The sequence below is a fragment of the Artemia sp. Qi Xiang Cuo genome, chromosome 6, assembly GCF_049724085.1.
Source record: "Artemia sp. Qi Xiang Cuo chromosome 6, ASM4972408v1, whole genome shotgun sequence".
In the NCBI taxonomy this organism is placed as follows: Eukaryota; Metazoa; Arthropoda; class Branchiopoda; order Anostraca; family Artemiidae; genus Artemia; species Artemia sp. Qi Xiang Cuo.
The window spans coordinates 31,276,968-31,292,439 of NC_142799.1; the positions used below are offsets into that span (position 1 = coordinate 31,276,968).

The following is a 15,472-nucleotide window of genomic DNA, read 5'->3' on the forward strand; positions in this document are numbered from 1 at the left end:
ATAATATTTGATTTTTTAATAAAGTTGGGTTTTATATTCAGAAATAAGAACATCCAAATTTAAAATACATCTGATATGATTAATAATATTTGATTTTTTTAAAATAAAGTTGGGTTATAGTTTTCTGAAAAGGAACATCAACGTTTAAAATACATATGATTTTAAATAATATTTGATTTTTTACAAAGTTGGGTTTTAGTTTTCCGAAATAATAGCACCAATGTTTTAAATACATCTGATTTTATTAATAATAATTATTTTTTTAATAAAGCCAGGTGTTAGTTTTCAGAACTAAGAACATCAACAATTAGAATACATCTGATTTATAGATAATAATTTTTATTTAAAAAAAATAAAGTTGTGTTTTAGTTTTCAGAAAAAGAAAATCCACGTATAAAATACATCTGATTTTACTAATAATATTTATTTTTTAATGAAGTTCAATTTTTCTGTTCAAAAAGAATAACATTAACGTTTACATTACGTCTGATTTCATTAATAATATTTGATTTTGATTTTTTAATAAAAAAAAGGTTTTTATTTCGGAAATATGAACACCAACGTTCAAAATACACATGATTTTGTTAATTATATTTGATTTTGTAATACAGTTGGGTTTTAGTTATCAGGAATAAGAAAAACTACATTTAAAATACATCTGATTTTATTAATAATGTTTGATTTTTTAATAAAGTTGGGTTTTATTTTTCGGAAACAGAAACATCCACATTTAAAATACATCCAATTTTATTAATAATATTAGATCTTTAATAATCTTGGGTTTTATTTTTCAGAAATATGAACACCCACATTTAAAATGCATCTGATTTTATTAATAATATTAGATTTTTAATAAAGTTGGGTAGTAGGTATCAGAAATAAGAACATCCACGTTTAAAATTCATCCGATTTTATTAATGATATTTAATTTTCTTTTAATAAAGTTGGGTTTTAGTCATAAGAAATAAGAACATCCGTGTTTAAAATAAAGCTGATTTTATTAATAATATTTGATTTTTTAATAAAGTTGGGTTTTAGGTTTCAGAAATAAGAACATCCAAATTTAAAATACATCTGATATGATTAATAATATTTGATTTTTTAAAAATAAAGTTGGGTTATAGTTTTCTGAAAAGGAACATCAACGTTTAAAATACATATGATTTTAAATAATATTTGATTTTTTACAAAGTTGGGTTTTAGTTTTCCGAAATAATAGCACCAATGTTTTAAATACATCTGATTTTATTAATAATAATTATTTTTTTAATAAAGCCAGGTGTTAGTTTTCAGAACTAAGAACATCAACAATTAGAATACATCTGATTTATAGATAATAATTTTTATTTAAAAAAAAATAAAGTTGTGTTTTAGTTTTCAGAAAAAGAAAATCCACGTATAAAATACATCTGATTTTACTAATAATGTTTATTTTTTAATGAAGTTAATTTTGCTGTTCAAAAAGAATAACATTAACGTTTACATTACATCTGATTTCATTAATAATATTTGATTTTGATTTTTTAATAAAAAAAGGTTTTTATTTCGGAAATATGAACACCAACGTTCAAAATACACATGATTTTTTTAATTATATTTGATTTTGTAATACAGTTGAGTTTTAGTTATGAGGAATAAGAAAAACTACATTTAAAATACATCTGATTTTATTAATAATGTTTGATTTTTTAATAAAGTTGGGTTTTAGTTTTCGGAAACAGAAACATTCACATTTAAAATACATCCAATTTTATTAATAATATTAGATCTTTAATAATCTTGGGTTTTATTTTTCAGAAATATGAACACCCACATTTAAAATGCATCTGATTTTATTAATAATATTAGATTTTTAATAAAGTTGGGTAGTAGGTATCAGAAATAAGAACATCAACGTTTAAAATGTATCTGATTTTATTAATAATAATGTTTAATTTTTTAAAATAAAGTTGGGTTTAGTTTTCAGAAATAAGAACATCCACTTTTAAAATACATCTGATTATATTTTAAATGAGGGATGAGCTGATTTTTTCTGAAAATCTCTACAGGCAAGCAAACACCCGTCAAGAAACACAGGCAGAGAGATTTTTAGGTTTCCGAAAAAAGAACTTCCAAGTTTAAAATATATCTAATTTTATTAATAATATTTGATTTTTTAATAAAGTTGGGTTTTAGTTTTCAGAAACAAGAATATACACGTTTAAAAAATATCTGATTTTATTATTAATATTTGATTTTTGAATAAAATTAGGTTTCAGTTGTCGGAAATAGGAATATCCGTGTTTCAAATATATCTTATTTTATTAATAATAGTTGATTTTTAATAAAGTTAGGTTTTAGTTTTATAAAATAAGAACATAAGCGTTTTATATAAATCTGATTTTATTAATTATATTAATTTTTTTAATAAAGTTGGGTTTTAAATTTCCGAAATCAGAACATTAACATTTTAAATACATCTGATTTTATTAATAATATTTTTTTAATAAAATCGGGCATTAGTTTTCAGAAATGAGAACATCCATGTTTAAAATACATCTGATTTTATTAATAGTATTTGATTTTTAATAAAGTTAGGTTTTAGTTTTGGAAACACGTAAGCCAACGTTTAAAATACATCTGATTTTATTAATAATATTTAAATTTTTTAATAAAGTTGGGTTTTAGTTCAATTTGCTGTGGGAAGAAGGAGAAGAACAATGTTAAAAAATAATTGTGGATATTTTGATCTAATTTTGGTGATTGAGACAGTCATTGAGACAATTGAATTTTTCTGAAGAACTGGTTTAGTCTGCCTACCAGTCCAGTGGAAAAGGCAGGCAAGCCTAGCAGCCCCAACCCCAGGGGTGCAATTGGGGACCCCCCCAGGTACAGTCTTTTTATTTTTCTGCCTGGTGCCCACATCTCTGCTTCGCTATTATTAGAACCTTTTATAAGTGCTTGTGCCAGCCGGAAGATCCCTTGCCTTTTGCTGTTGGCTTGTAGCTTGATTAGCCTAGTTTGGTGTTCACTTTAGCCTACATCATGGGTGACAACTCTAAAAGGAGCTATAGACCACCTAGTCACAGAGAGATGAGATCAGACTGCTCCATCCAATACAGTGGAGCTGAATCTATTAATGAGCAGATTACTATGCTCACCTCACACATTAACACCCTTAAGAACAAGCAGAAGCTAATTGCAGATTCAATTAATGACCAAAATCTTAAATCTACTTTGGCAGAAGTTGTCAGTGAGGCACTGTCTAATGAGGTTGGTTCTTTGGTTGAGGCCTCTGTTAAAAAACTTGCCTCTAGTCATCTACCTGCTGCTTTTGATGCTAACAACATGGAAATTATTAAACAAGAGGTATATAATAGTCTTAAAATGGATTTTGATGTGCTTGTGGAAAAATCACTAAAACAATATGATTTGAGGATGTCAAAGCTTGAATCATCTCTTCATTTGCTTGACTCAGGTTTGTCAGAGCTGCAGAAATCTCTGAAGCCAATTCAACTCAATGTGGATCGTCTGAGCTATCAGTTTGACCAAATGAAAATTTCAAATCAGCTGATCCTATTTGGTTTCAAAGAAGACCCTTATCCAGAAGCTTCTGAAAGCAAATTTCTTGAATCTTGCAGTACTAAGTTTCCTGGTATTCCTTTGACTAAGAATGACATAGTTTCTGTTAGAAGGATTGGAAAACAAGGCTCAGGTTTGAAATCTCGCCCACTTGTTGTGGAATTTTGTAGTTCAAGAATACAGCAGTTTATTCTTAGAGAAAAGAAAAGTTTGCAAAGTATTGGTGTCTTTATTTCTGAGTCACTGACAAAGCCTAGACTTCAGCTACTTAACTATGCTAAATCAAAGCTTGGGAAGAGGTCTACATGGTCCAGTGGAGGAGAAATACTTAACAAGCTTTCTGATGGTAAAGGTGATCACTGTTAAAGAGGCATCTCAAGTTGATGTTCTCCATCAGTCAACTAAAGCCCATCCAAGCCCCTCCCAGGACTGAAATAAACCATTTTTCCCCTTTTAGCTAGGTTGTTTTGTTGTTTTTTTTTTTTTTTAACTCTTTATTATCTAATTTTTTTAATTATGCTTGCATTTATTTTGTTTTACATTATTTTTTTAAATTATATACATAAACCATTGATAAATCTTTCCTCTGGTTGCTTCTTTATTGTTTTGACTGTTTCTTTACTTTGTTTTTGCCTTTATCCTTGTAATTTTTTGTTATTTTTTAATCTTTTTGAGCTTAGTAGCTTGTTATTTTTCTTTGTCTTGCAGGCTTTTTTTTTCTTCTCTTTCTTTTCTTTGTTGCCTACAAGTTTCACTTTTTTAGTTTCAATTTACCCTCTGCTATTTCAGCCTGTTTGTTTGATATTTTCTTCATTTGTGATGATATTGTGTGCATTTGTTATGTGTGGTAAATCTGGCTGATTTTTCTTTTCTTCTGAATTCTTCTATTCTTAAATCAGTTATATTTGAGAAGAAAAGTAGTGCTGGCAAACAAGAGGCCCACACACTTGACCTTCTTCTTGGATCTATGGTTAATTCTAGTTGCAATTATCACACTACTGTTGATTTTTGTGATAAAATCATGCCTTCTCTCTCTTCAAATAGTAGCTTTAATGTATTTTGTTTGAATGTACGAGGGATACGAGATAAGTGGGATAGTCTGAAATCATATTTGTGGTCTGATAATTCTTGCCCTTTTGATGCAATTGGTTTAACTGAAACATGGTTATCTGATAGTGAAAATTTAACAGCTTATGATATGCATGGTTATATTGCTATTCATGTCCCTAGAGTGGCAACAAAGTGCTCAGGGGGCATTTCTTTATTTATAAAATCTGATATTAGATTCAGTAGACGATATGACCTTGAATCCTTGTTTACTTCAGTAGTGTCCAATAGTAGGACTGTTTATTCTCTTGTCATTGATCTGAAAAGCCAGTTTGCATGTGATACTGTTTGTTTGTTTTATAAGCCCCCTCCTTTTCCAACACATCTGTTCTGTGATTTGCTTGATCAGCTTTCTGGTGCAGGGACTTTCTCTAAAAAACGTATTTGTGTTTTGGGAGATTTTAATTGTAATATGTTAAATGTTGGATCAAGTGATGAATGTGACCATCTGTTTGATGTGCTTTCTTCTTCTGGGCTACTTCCTTCAATTTTTTTTCCTTCTCGTGTTGATCCTACAAGAAATTCTGCCACTTTGATAGATAATATTTTCATTTCTCATTCTCCAAAATTGAAGTTTACTTCTGGTCTTGTTTTCACTGATCTGTCTGATCACTTCCCTATTTATCTATCACTTTTTGTACCTTATACTGAGATTGCAGTGAATAAGCAAGGTGAATCTTCTTTTAGAACTTTTACAGATAATGAAATTTCTAATTTAATTCTTAGTCTTCAGAGTAATGATTGGTCTAGTGTTCTTGAAGCTAATGATGTTGAATGTGCAACAAGTTTATTTGTGTGTTGTATGGGAGCTCTATTGGATAAGCATTTTCCTCTTAGGAAGAGACCAAGGAATTCTACACCCAAATGCCCATGGATGTCCAAAGGTCTGATTAATGCTACACATATGAAGGCATCTCTGTTCAAGGTTGCATGTAAAAGTAAAACACAGGATGATCTTCTGAAGTATAAACATTACAAAAATGTACTTACGACTTCAGTACGTGCAGCCAAAAAGCTCTATTTTTTGCGTCGAATTGATGAGTGTAAGGGGAACTTGCGAAAGGTTTGGAATGTAGTTAATGAAGCTATTTCTTGCAAGAAACTCAAACAGTCCCCCCCATGTCATTACAGGAATGCTGATGGATCTATTGTGGATAAAAATTCTTCTGCAAATGCCTTCAATTTGTATTTCACCACTCTTCCCTCAGTTCCCATTTAACCCAAGAATAGAGTAAGTAGTTTTCCAATATCAGAAAAGTCATTTTTCCTTTCTCCATGCAGTGATATTGAGATTTATAGTATTATTTCCCAGCTTCCAAGTAGCCGTTCAGTTGATGGTTTTGGTTTGAGCAATAATGTTCTTAAAAAAATTGGTCAGTTTGTTTCTAACCCCATTTCACACATAACTAACCTCTCTCTTTCTTCTGGTGATTTCCCTCATTTATTTAAAGTTGCAAATGTTTTACCTTTACATAAAAAAGGTGACTCATCTCTAATTTCAAATTATAGACCCATTTCTCTTCTTCCTGTCATTTCTAAGGTTGTTGAAAGAGTAGTGTATTGTAGACTCTCTTCATTTGTTTTTAGTGCTAATACAACTGCAGGAAATTCTCTCATAACTAACCATCAGTATGGTTTTCATCCCACTTTCTCTACCTCGTATGCACTTTCAGATGCAACAGAGTTTGTGCGTGTTAATCTGGACAAGGGCTTGTGTGTTTTGGGTCTATTTCTTGACTTTTCAAAGGCCTTTGATATGGTTGACCACTCTGTTCTTTTGTCTAAACTATCTTCATTTGGAGTGCATGGAGTCCCACTAGAATGGTTAAGGTCTTATCTGTCGGGAAGATCTCAGTATGTTTCAGTTAATGGTAATTCTTCCACTACTTTGCCTATATTGAAGGGTGTCCCACAGGGCTCTGTGCTTGGACCACTTTTGTTTTTAATTTATATTAATGATCTCGTTGATGGTCTTCATCCCCTTGTGCACCCTATTCTTTTTGCTGATGACAGTAACTTTTTCATTGCTGCAGTGGACTTGCCATCTGCCACTTCCCTAGCTCAACGTCTTCTTGATAAAGTAAAAGATTGGTGCTGGTCAAATGGTATGACTCTCAACAGCCAAAAAAGTGCCATTGTACACTTCAGAACCCCTTATCGTATGAGAGACGTAAGGGAGCCAATCATCCTTACTTATGGGAATGATGTTATACCGCAAGCTGCTATGGCGAAATTTCTAGGTGTGTATCTTGACTGTTTGCTCTCTTTTAAACCTCATATAACTCACACCCGGTCCCTCATCTTCCACCAGTCTTCACTGTTGCACCGGGTTAACTCATTTCTTCCCCCAGATGTTATGCTTTCTCTTTATTATGCTTTTATATATCCTTACCTTTCTTATTGCTGCTCTGTCTGGGGTAATACTAATAAATCTCTTCTCTGCTCACTTCAAAGAGCCCAAAATAGAGCAGTGAAGGCTACTTTTCTTCTCCCTCGGCTTTACCCTTCCTCTGATCTTTATAATGATACTGGAATATCTCCGCTGGATCGTATTGTGAGTAAAAGTAATCTTTATTTAGCGCATTCTGCTTTTCTAGGTACACTTCCACCGCCTCTACAGCAATTTTTTTCACGGACAGGCTCAGGTAGGTACTCTACTTTTCTACGTAGTTCTTCTCGTAGATTTATTTTGCCCAAACGTTGATCTACAGCAGCCCAGAGGTCTCCTGTTTATAATTCAATTCAATTATGGAATTCAATCTCACCGGATGTCCCATTATTTCTGTCTGCAAAGGCAGTTATTCGTCGTGTATTTCCAGTTTAGTAATTTCTCTCTCCTTCGTTTATTTTCCCTGTTTTCTCTTTTCCTAGTGTTTCTCCTTTTGTATTTTTCCCTTATATATCGTTATTCTTTTTTTTTTTTTTTTTTTTTTTTTTTTTTTTTTTTTTTTTTATTGTATGGTATTGTTTATTCTCTTTAATCTTTATTTCATTTATATTGTTTGATTTAGAGTAATATTTATGGTTGTCTTAGTACTTTATTATTGTATTGTAAGGCCCACAACAAGCCAAGCTTCATGGGCTAAATAATTTTTCTTTACGTTTGTAATATAGTTTAGTATTAATAAAATGATTGATTGATTGATTGATTGATGAGTTGTCAGAAATAAAAGCATCCACATTTAAAATACATCTGATTTTATTAGAATATTTGATTTTTTGATAAAGTTGGGTTTTAGTTTAGTGTTCAGAAATAACAGCATCTACGTTTAAAATATATCTGATGTTATTAATAATATTTGATTTCTTAGTAAAGTTGTGTTTTATTTTTTAGAAATACGAACATCCACGTTTAAAATAAATCAGACTTTGTTGAAATATAATTTTCTTATTATTTGGGTTTCATTTTTAAGAAAAAAGAATATTCAAGTTTAAAATACACCCGATTTTATTAATAATATTTGATTTTTTAATAAAGTTGGGTTTTAGTTTTCAGAAATAAAAACATCCACCTTTATAGCACATAATATTTTATTAATAAGATTTGATTTTTTTTGATAAAGTTGCGTTTTAGTTTTCAGAAATAAGAACATCCACGTTTAAAATACATCTGATTTTATCAATAATATTTGATTTTTTAATAAATTTGGGTTTTAGTTTTCAGAAATAAGAACATCGGCGTTTAAAATACATCTGATTTTATTAATAATATTTTATTTTTTGATAGTTTGGTTTTAGTTTTTGGAAATAGGAACAACCACCTTTTAAATAGTCTGATTTTACTAATAATATTTTACGTTTAATAAAGTTAGGTTTTAGTTTTCAGAAATAAGAACATCAACGTTTGAAACACATCTGACTTGATTAATAATATTTGATTATCTGATAAATTTGGGTTTCAGTTTTGAGAAACAAGAACATCCACGCTTAATATACATTTTATTTTACAAATAATATTTGATTATTTATAAATTTGGGTTTTAATTTTCAGAAATAAGAACATCCACGTTTAAAATATATTTGATTTTAATAATAATATGTGCTTTTTCAATAAAGTTTGGTTTTATCTTGCATACATATCATCCCATTCACGGCTTAGTCGAGATCCTCATGTAATTTCCACTGCTACGTTTGCTACTCTGGTCTTTGTATCATTGCTGCTTCCTGCTCCACCATCAAGCTCCAATAGTGTAAACATAGCACACATTTTCTATGCTAATATCTTGTCAAATAACAGAGTAAAAAAAATAAACTGTTCTCTCTGAATTACTAATATGTGCTATAATGAAAATCACTCCTTATATTGAATCAGATTGCTATGGATTGGTTGCTATGACCTTATAGCTTCGATATTCATCTCACCGTCTATGGAGTATCCTCTGTGGAAACATCTCTGATTGGTTCAGAAATGGATGTAGCTGCAGAAAGTGGTCTGACAAGTCTTGTTAGCTCTGTGGTACTAGATGTCTTGTTCTGGTCACTTTATATAATTTCGCCCTGAATATATATTTTGCACACTATACGAACTTCCAAATATAAAGAAAAATCTTAATTGGACCCAAGGTACATGGATCCAAGAGACGAAAAACATTTAAATTTCATGTCCTTGGTAGCAAAACTTCAAAATATAAAGTGAATCTTAGAAAGCCACAGTTTTTAGGTATGATTGCACCTATACTAAGATACTCGGGTCCAGGAGATGAAAAACTTTCTTAATTTCGTGTCCTTTATACCATAACTTCCAAACATAAAGAATCTTAATTGTACTTAAGACACATGGATCCAAGAGACAAAAAACGTTTTAATTTCATGTTATTGCTCTCAAAACTACCAAATATAAAGAAACAACTTTAATTCAACCTAAAGCACATGGATATCAACGCAGTCTGTCCCATGCAAATAATAGAAAGGTTTGTCTTAATTTAATTTCGAAAAAAAAATTAAAAGTGTTTTTTCCGCTATTTAAATAATCTTCGCATTTTAGGCCAAAGATAGAATTAAACATCCCTGATGTAAGACAGTTTAGCCATGAAGAAAGAGTATACTGCTTTGACTGTCACCGCTTCGTCAAGGATAAAATGATGCATTCAAACCACGAACGTTTAGATCCAATCAGTGATGAATAGCAGTCAGTGATGATGCCGTAACTGAGGTCAAAGCATAGACTACTACTACTACTACTATTAACAACTCACCGCAGCACCAAGCTGCCTGAGGCCAACACAGCTACGCACGCTTCTCCTCCATCCTAATCTATTCAAAGCCTCCCTTTTTACAACCGCCCAAGAAGTTACCATTTCCTTTAAATATTTCTTTATGACGTCGTCCCACACCAGACGAGGACGACTTGCTTTCCGTTTAGCCCTAGATGGTTGGCCGAAAAGAAAAATCTTCGACATCCTGTCATCCTTCATCCGCACAACGTGCCCTAGCCACCAAACCTTTCTTTCCTTATAGCCCCAGACAGTGGTATTGAACCACATTTTTCCAGTGGCCTATTGTTTGAAATACGGTCAGTCAACCGGCTACCCAGAGTAATCTAGCAAATGTTCATCCGCTTTTCGGATCGTCCATGCTTCAGAGCCATATTTGACCACTGTAGCTTCTAATATTCTAATATTGGTTTGCAGACTTATCTTCCTGTTCTTCCAAACTTTTTTTTAACTGTGAAAAAAAACACCCTTAGCCTTGGATATTCTACTTTTAACATCTTCACTGCTCCCACCATCTTTACTAATAATACTACCAAGGTAAGTGAAGCTGCCCACCTGATCAATCTTTTCATTACCCAACGTCACCTTTTCATCTTCCCTTATTCCTAGCCTTAGTGACTTAGTCTTCTTAACACTAATTTTCAAACCTATTCTAGCACCCTAAACTCGCAAAACCTCGAAAACTTCATTCACTTTGCTCACACTTTCATCTGGGATGCTTAAATCATCAGCATAATCTTATTCCAGGGGACTTTTTCCTCCCCATTTGAATCCGTGGTCTCCCATTGCCTTTCCTGTGCTCCTTAAGACAAAGTCCGTCAAAATAATCCATATAAAGGGGGATAGAATACAACCCTGCTTAATTCCTGATTTAATACAAAACCAGTTGCTAACCTCATTTCCTACCTTAACCGCAGCAGTGTTATTCTCGTACATAGCACTAATCACTTTAATGTATTTGTCTGGTATACCATATAAGGATAAAACCTTTACTAAAGCTCTTCTATCAACAGAATCGAACGCTTGCTCATAATCTATAAAACTGAGGACCAAAGGTGTTTGAATACTCAGGCACTTCTCAGTTATTAGCCTAAGAGTGAAAATTTGGTCGACACATCCTCTACCTTTTCTAAAACCGCACTGTTCTTTTCTTAACACTTTGTCGACGGCATCTCTCAGTCTAAAAAGTATCATATTACTAAGTAATTTACTACCTACCGAGACCAGACTAATGCCTCGATAATTACCACACTCATTTTTATCACCTTTCTTATAAAGTGGCTTAATTAAGGTTTTCCTAAAATCGTTAGGTACTTCCCCTTTTTCAAAAATCATATTCTTAATCTTCAGTAACTTATTTCTAACCTCCGAGCCACCATATTTAAGAAACTCTTTTACAACCCTATCCGCACCTGGAGCCTCATTATTTTTTAGTCCTTTTAGTACTGTCACTAGTTCCTCCTCACAAAACAAATCTTCCTTCACATCCAAGGTATCATAAACTTTTTCATTTTCCTCCATATCTCTTTTTGCAACTCTATCTCGGTTAAGCTAATTCCCAAAATGTTCGGCCCATCTCTTTTTAGTTTTTTCCTTATCGCTAATTGCGGCCCCATTCCTATCTTTAACCGGGACAAGTCCAGATTGACTTCTCCCTCTCATTTTCTTAACATACCAGTACAATTTTTTACTATTGTGCCGTCTAGCTGTATCTTCCAGATCCTCGGTAATTTTATCCATGGTCTACACTTCCCACCTCCTAAGCTCATATTTTAATACTTTCTCCACTTTCTTTACATTCCTTTTGTTTTCATATGATCTATCACTAAGATAATTTTTGTAAAAAGTCATTTCTCCTTTCTATTAAACATAAAGCTTTTTCACTAATATTCGTAGCTGCAGTTCTAGCTTTCTTCCCCAATACACCTTCAGCAGCTTCACAAATTATTTTTCTAAAATTTTCCAACCATCTTCCAAAGTATCAAATTTTAAACTATAAAGATTAGTATTCAACTGTTCCTGGAAAGTTTCTCTCAAATTCTAATATAAATTATTAGCGTAAGAGTGAAAATTTTATGACGTCGTCCCACACCAGACGAGAACGACCTGCTTTCCGTTTAGCCCTAGATGGTTGGCCAAAAAGAACAATCTTCGGCAATCTGTCATCCTTCATCCGCACAAAGTGCCCTAGCCACCTCAACCTTTCTTTCATTATAGCCCTAGAGAGCGGTATTTTTCATATAGCCTATTGTTTGAAATGCGGTCAGTCAGCCGGGTATGCAGAACAATCCTTAAGCCAATTCTCAGGAATACATCTAGCAAATTTACATCCGCTTTTCGGAGCGCCCATGCTTCAGTGCAATATTTGATCACTGTCTTCACTGTAGCTTCTAATAGTCTAATCCTGGTTTGCAGACTTATCTTCCTATTCTTTCAAACTTTTTTTTACTGTGAAAAAACACCCTGAGCCGTTGCTATTCTGTTTTTAGCATCTTCACTGCTCCCACCATCTTTACTAATAATACCACAAAGGTAAGTGAAGCTGCCCACCTGATCAATCTTTTTATTACCCGACGTCACCTTTTCTTTTTCACTTATTCCTAGCCTTAGTGACTTAGTCTTCTTAACATAGCACCCAGAACTAGCAAAACCTCTAAAACTCCACTCATTTTGCTCACACCTTCATCTAGGATGCTCAAATTATCAGCATAATCTAAGTCCAAAAGACTTTTTCCTCTTCATTTGATTCCGTGGTCTCCCATTGCCTTTCCTGTGCCCCTTAAGACAAGGTCCATCAAAATAATCCATATAAAGGGGGACAGAACACAAGCCTACTTAAATCCTGATTTAATTCACAACCAGCTGCATTAATATATCAAATTCTCATCCTGGAGCCTACCAACATCATAACTTCCCGGGAGGTAGTTACCCTTCCGATATTTCAGCTTTAAATTAACCCTTGACACTACTAGATTGTGATCTTTACTTTTAAGATCAATAAGGGCACTCCTCTATACCATAGTATCTTGTATTGATCCTGCCGGTCTTCGGTTTACTATAACATAATCAATAAGGTTTGCTGTCTTACCATCACGTGAATACCATGTTAACTTATGAGCCATTGTATGACCAAATACCGTATTGGTTATAAGTAGATTGTTATACCTCTACGAAATTGCAAAAGTTTGTGTCCATTACTGTTTTCTTTTCCTACACCAAATTTACCAAGGCTAGGGCACTATCTGTCCCTTTTTCTACCGACCTGGGTTTTAAAATCTCCCAGTAAGAACATCATATTCCGACCTTGGACCCTGTCTAATTGCTCATGTAGCTGTAAGTAATATTCATCTGAGTCACTAGTATCTCCGTCAGTCAGTTCTACAGGGGCGTATACTACTATAACTGATACCTTGAACTTTTTAGTCATAAAATGAGCAATTAGAATACCTTCCCAGCTTAAACAAGACTTAGCAGCTTCCTTATTCATCATGAGCATTACTCCCTGTCTATGTACCCCATCCTTCCTACCTGAGTAAACAAATTCTATATCACTTAATTTCAAGTACAGAACCCTAATTTATTGAAAATTAGAAAGGTCCACTCCCAATTCATAAAACTTCGTCCTCATGATAAAATGAGAGGTGGAATAATATTATTTCTCAATAATAATCTCTTTCTTAAATTAATGCACCCTCCCAACCTTTCAGATTATTATGAAATCATTTGGGTAAGTAAAAGACCCAAAATTTTACCACGCCTCTTTAATTTGATTGTATTTTGCTGCTTTTATTATTCCCAAATCAAAACGCTGCGCTAAGACAGCGATTCTACCAGCAACTGCATAGTAGTTCTGACTGTCCTCTGCAAATTCTCGAACGCCGGTATTTTCTCAGTAGGTGATGCAAATGATCTAAAGTTAAATTATCTTTGTAGGTCCCTCGTCTTAAAACAGACCGTAAAAAGACCAACAACCAAAGGAAATTCTACCCTTGATTTGATTTGCACCAATATGCAGTCTTTCTATGTCCCACCTGCCTCTTTGCCCCCTTTACGAGGAAGCTAACATTGTTGGTTAATAATTAAGCCTCTCACCAGCTTTAATCATACATTTTCTGTTACTGAGTTCTCTTATCTCCCATCAAAATGAATCTACGTAAGAATGGTAAAACATCCGAAACTATCTCACTGCGTGAATATATAAAAAAGATGAAATATTTAAATCTGCTTCTTCAAATTACAAATGTAAAGTCAAGAATTTGTTTTCTACAAATGTGGAGGCAAAAATTAAGAACATTTAAAAAGTGCAGTACTTGTCCATTAGACATCCCGAGTGTACTAATTAAAACCTTTGTCGACAATCTCTCAGAGCCTTTGTCCTTACTTTTTAATGAAATTACCTCTACTGGTAAATTCCCAAATTGTTGGAAATTAGGTTTTATTACTCCTGTAAAAAAAAGCAACAAGCAACATTTTAATGGTGCCCGTTCCATTACTCTTACTCCAGTTTTTTCCAAGCTATATGAAAGCTTTTTAGCTGAGTGGTTGAAGCTGGTGATCCCGAGTGTACTAATTAAAACCTTTGTTGACAATCTCTCAGAGCCTTTGTCCTTACTTTTTAATGAAATTACCTCTACTGGTAAATTCCCAAATTGTTGGAAATTAGGTTTTATTACTCCTGTAAAAAAAAGCAACAAGCAACATTTTAATGGTGCCCGTTCCATTACTCTTACTCCAGTTTTTTCCAAGCTATATGAAAGCTTTTTAGCTGAGTGGTTGAAAGTTAAGATAATCCCAAATGTTGACCAGCGACAATTCGGAAACCTACGTTCTACATCTAACACCCACTATCTTGTTCACATTATGGGCACAGTATGTAACACACTCGAAAAACCCAATACCTGGCTCAATATTACCGCTGTTGACTTGCTGAAAGCTTTTGATTTAATTAACCACAATACCCTGGTAGAAAAACTATCTAATGACTTTCAAGTTGACTCTTATTTAACTAGAATAATTGCGTCTTTCCTCTCTAAGAGAACACAAGTCGTAAAATACCTGAATGTATATTCTGATACCCTCCCAATTAATAATGACGTGCCCCAGGGAAGCCGCTTAGGTCCAGTTTTATTTCTTACAACGATAAACAACCTGAGCTTTGATTTCCCGGATGGAAGGAGATTCATTGATGATCAAAATTTCTTAGAGACATGTTCCAAAAATTTAAAAATTAACCCTATGGACATCTTGAAATCGATATGAGCCAAAGCTGTTACTATTGATATGAAAGTCAACCCTTTAAAGTCAACTGTTCTTACTATTTTTTCCCTTAAAACTCCCCCTTCTTTCTCCTTCTGATCCCCCCTGAAATGTCTGTTACCACAATGAAATTACTGGCATTAATGCAATTACTTGTGCATCCCTGCTTACCACCAAGTCTACTCATAATAACCCTAGAAAAATTCTTACGTACCCGTACTACATTCTTAACTATATTATAAGTAGAAGCTTTTAGTCTTAAAAAATTCGCTTAGTATCCCTAGGGCTATCCACGATTCTATCATTAAGCTTCTATCCACTCCATCAGACGCCCC

General features: G+C 33.1%; 2 pseudogenes; both read left to right on the plus strand.

Moving 5' to 3' along the window:
• Positions 1–2,943: 2,943 nt before the first annotated feature.
• Positions 2,944–3,731, plus strand: LOC148951118 (uncharacterized; annotated as a pseudogene).
• Positions 3,732–4,414: 683 nt separating this feature from the next.
• On the plus strand, positions 4,415–13,874 carry LOC148951119 (uncharacterized; annotated as a pseudogene).
• The last annotated feature ends 1,598 nt before the right edge of the window (positions 13,875–15,472 follow it).